General features: G+C 43.9%; 1 pseudogene; it reads right to left on the reverse strand.

Moving 5' to 3' along the window:
* Positions 1-3,319: 3,319 nt before the first annotated feature.
* Positions 3,320-4,215, reverse strand: LOC100965241 (annotated as a pseudogene).
* Between the last annotated feature and the right edge of the window lie 590 nt (positions 4,216-4,805).

Below are 4,805 nucleotides of genomic sequence, written 5' to 3' on the forward strand. Positions count from 1 at the left end.
CCCAAGTAGCTAGGACCACAGGCGCCCGCCACAACGCCCGACTATTTTTTGGTTGCAGCCATCATTGTTGTTTGGCGGGTCCAGGCTGGGGATTTGAACCCGCCACCTTAGGTGTACGTGGCTGGCGCCTTAGCCCGTTGAGCTATAGGCACCGAGCTGCCTCAATGTTTGAAAATCTTTGGTGTTTTGTGTTTGAATTCATTGAATTCTTGAGTGAACTTTTGGAATGTTCCTTGAATTTCTAATTCTATTTTTGCCTCTATTAATCTTATTTGCAATCTAAATTCTGAATTCTATTTCTGACATCTCAGCCATCTGTTTATGAAGGGGATCTTCAGTTGCATTTGCCACATCCTTTCTGGGGGGGGGGGTTGATCTACTCTGGTTATTCATATCACTGGAGTTTTTCTGCTGATTCCACCACATGATTATTTTACCCTGTTTGGCTTTTCCCCTTGAGCTTTGTCAAGGACCCGTATGATGTTACGGGCTGAGAGACTGGGGACCTGCTTGGTGTGGTGGGGCTAAGTGGCTCTGCCTTATTTTCAGCTGGTCTCTGCCCTACCCTAGTGAATCAGTTACTTTTGGTTGAAGTCGCAGCTGTGGAGAAATACCAGTAATTAAGTCACCCCACCCCCCATAAACAACAATTGGGCAAGGAAAATCAAACTTTTCTTCAACCATACACCCAGGGTGCCGCTTTGGATAGTCCTTGGGTGATTTTTCCAGTTTAAGGGGGCCAAATCAGTTGTCCTAGTTAGCGCTGGTCTCAGGTGGGAGAGTTCAAAGAGTCTCCCTCAACTAGATAGGAGGAGTCTGCTGGCAGCTCAGATATGACTCGCTCTAGTGCTCTGTGAGGGCAGAAGTAACCACCCAGCAAATGAATTAGTCTGGGAAAGTTGATGCCTCTTTCTCCACCTTACACCCAGTCACTGGTAATCTCACAGGGCTGTGACCTAGTTCACTGCTCCTGGGGTTTACGATTGCCTGAGTCACCAGGAGATCTGAGTCTGGCAGAGGGACCTTGAGTGTTTAATATAGGCTGGGGCAGTTCACTCAGTTCCAGCCCTGCGCCTGGTTGATGTTGCTGGCAGAACAGGAGAGAGCAACTTCACAGAATTTGTTTCTGTCCTGGCTAAATTCCTCTGCAGGTCAGATGTTGCTAGAGCTGATAAAAAACTCAGCCCTAGGCAGCAAGCAATTAGAGTTTACACTCAGGTGTCAATTCCAGCCTACTGCCTTTGTCTCAGCTATATTCCCCTGAGGGCTAGGTGCTATTATGGTCAGATAAGCAGTCTTCTGGTTCAGCTCCTCCCTATAAGTCTGTGAGCTGCATGTATTCTAGTCCCCACATTCCGCTCAGGTCGGTACAGCCCTTAGGGCTTCTCTTTACTCACAGAACTTCCCAAATCCACTCTGCCACTGGCTGCCACTGGAGAAAATTCCCGGAACCTCTGGTTGCCCAGATAGACAAGGAATGTCTATCTGGAATGGCCTCAGGGATGTGTCTTTCCCAATCCTGCGGCTGCTGCTCTGTAACTCAGAATACTGCAGCTCCTGTATGGTTCCCTTTCTGTTGACCATCCTCTCCTTGCTCCTGTCCCACAGAGTCAGCACAGACCAGCACCAGCCCTTTCCCCCTCCATTCCTCTCAAAGAAATGCCCAAGAATCTGGACTCTATGGGTGACAAACCTCTAGACTTCAGGGTGAGAGTGGGTGGGAATCCTGGGAGTTCAGAGTTGCAGGTAGAGAATATATACAGTTTTATACAGTTGTACAGTTTTATGCCTGGCAGGAGAGTGCCGTGGCACCCTAGTAGGGGTAAGAGGTTCAGTTTTTAGGGGGGTCTGTCCTGTGGGATAGAGTGGGAGGATGTTTTAACTCTGCTTGCTTGTTTGTATGGAGTAAACTGCGAGCCCTTGTGGGGGAGGGGACTCCCGTCTGCTTGGTGGGGGATTTTGTACCTTTTGATTGTGTTTGTGGGGTTGCAGCTTGGCTCGGCGAGGATGATGTGCATTCTAAAGTCTTCTTTCTTGGATCAGCTCCAAATCACCAGCTTACTTGCTAAACTTCTGTCCTTTAAGTCTCCTTCTGGATGGGAGCCTCTGTAGAAAGCTGGCTACAGTCTGCCATCTTGTCTGCACCCCTCATTTTTTCTCATTTCAAAATTATAAGGGGGTACAAATGTGTTTGTCTATAGGGATCGCTTTTGTAATGTTTGGGTCATGGCTGTAAGTGAATAGTGTTCTCTGGACCTGTTAGGTTTTTGCTCATCTCCTCATTCCCTTATTTACTGCTTGATTTCCACTCAGTTATATGAATAATGTTTCCTGGACCTGTTAGGTTTTTGCCCATTCCCCTCATTCCCTTATTTCCTGCTTGATTTCCACTCAGTCATATTTCCTCTGTACACATGCACGTTTATCAGTTCTAATTTAATAGTGAATACATGGGATATTTGTTTTTCCATTTTCTAGATACCTCACTTAGGATAATGGTCTCCAATTCCATCAAAATTGTTGCAAAAGGCCTTAATTTATCCTTTTTATGGCTGAGAAGTACTCTATGGTATACATATAACACATTTTTTCAGTCTGCTCATGAATTGATGGGCACTTAGGTTCAGTCCACATTTTTGCAATTGTCAATTGTGCTGCAGTAAACAGTTTGGCACAGGTGTCTTTTTGATAAAATGACTTCTTTTCTTTTTGTTAGATACCCAGTACTGGGATTGCTGGATCAAATTATAGGTCTGCTTTTAGTTCTTTAAGGAACCTCCATACTGTTTTCCATAGAGGTTGTACTAATTTGTGGTCCCACAGTATATAAACCTTTTCTCTTTACACCCCACCCACACCACTATCTATGTTTCTGGATTTTTTAATAAAAGCCATTCCAACAAGGGTAAGGCAATATTTCACCGTGGTTTTAATTTGCATCTTAAGGAAGTAAAGAAGAAGAGCAAATCAGTCCCAAAGCCAGCAGAAGAAAAATAAGGTCAGAGCAGGACTAAACAAAATGGAAAACAGAAAAGACAGAGGATCACTGAAACAAAACATTGGGTCTTTGAAAAGATTAACAAAATTGAGAGATCTCTGCTAGATTAACCAGGACAAGAAAGAAAAGACCCAAATAAGCTCATTGAAAAATGGAAAAGGAAATACTACAACTAATAACCACAGAAATAGAAAATAATCATCCATAAATATGAAAATCCCCATGCACATAAACTTGAAAAGATAGAGGAAAAGGACAAATTTCTGGAAACACATGACCACCCAAGATGTAGGAAGAAATGAAACTCTTTTTTCTTTTTCATGCTGTATTATCTTTAATTAAACACATAGACCTATCCTTAATTAAGCAAAGACCGTTTTAAACATGTCACCAAGTGTAGAGAGACCATTCACCCACTGCTCTGTTTGGCTGCCAGTTTCTTGTCCCTCTCTTCAGCAATGGTGAGGCAGATACCTTTTCCTCAGGGAGGAGAAATCCATGGTTTGCTACCTTTGCCAGTAACAAAAATGTTGGAGAGGCGAGTGGCAAAGCTGTTGCCATTGGCATCTTTCACATGAACTACATCAAAAGACCCAGGATGTCTTTCTCTGTTGGTGATCACACCAATTCTTCCCAAGTTAGCTCCTCCAGTCACCATACACAGGTTACCCTGTCAAACTTGATGAAATCAGTAATCTTGCCAGTCTCCAAATCAATCTGAATGGTGTCATTCACTTTGATGAGGGGATCAGAATAGCGGATGGTATGAGCATCATGGGTCACCAGATGAGGGATTCATTTTGTGCCCACAAAGATTTTTCTCACGTTGCACAACTTGTACTTGGCTTCTTCAGGTGTAATACGATGAACAGCAAAACGACCCTTTGTGTCATAAACCAGATGGAAATTCTCTCCAGTCTTGTCAATGCTGATAACATCTATAAAACCAGCAGGATAGGTTATATCAGTTCTGACCTTGCCATCAATCTTAATGAAGCACTGCATACAAATCTTCTTTACTTCATCTCCTGTCAGGGCACACTTAAGCCTGTTCCTTAGGAAAATGATGAGTGGAAGACACTCTCTCAGCTTGTGGGGACCAGTGAATGGATGAGGAGCAGACACGCCGGTCAATTTATCCAGCATCCAATGCTTTGGAGCTGCTACCCACTTCAGATGCTTCTTGGGACCACGAGCCATGGCTGTGCTAGGCATGGAAAGAGCAAGAAATGGAACTCTTGAACAGACCAATAATGAGCAGTGAGATCAAAGCAGTAATAAATCTACCATCACCAACAAAAAACCCCAGACTAGATGGATTCACTGCTAAATTTTACCAGACATACAAAGAAGAGGTGGTACTCATACTGCAGAAATTATTTCATAATATCAAAAAGGAAAGAACCTTCCCTGTTTGTTCTATGAAGCCAGTATCATGTGGATGCCAAAGCCAGGAAAGGACACAACACAAAAAGAAAACTACAGACCAGCATTTCTTAAGAAAATAGATGCAGGCCTGGTGAGGTGGCTCATGCCTGTAATCCCAACACTCTGGGAGGCTAGGGTGGGCAGATTGCTTAGACTCAACGAGTTCAAGACTAGCCTGACAGCCTGAGCTAGAGCAAGACCCTGTCTTTAAAACAATAGCCGGGCATTATGGTGGGCATCTGTAGTCCCAGCTACTTGAGAGGCTGAGGCAGGAGAATTGGTTGAGTCCAAGTGTCTGAGGTTGCTGTGAGCTATGATGCCATGGCATTCTACCAGGGGCAACAAAGTGAGACTTTGTCTCAAAAAAAAAAAAAAAAAA

The sequence above is a fragment of the Otolemur garnettii genome, unplaced genomic scaffold (genome assembly GCF_000181295.1).
Source record: "Otolemur garnettii isolate 467f Iridium unplaced genomic scaffold, OtoGar3 scaffold00003, whole genome shotgun sequence".
Lineage (NCBI taxonomy): Eukaryota > Metazoa > Chordata > Mammalia > Primates > Galagidae > Otolemur > Otolemur garnettii.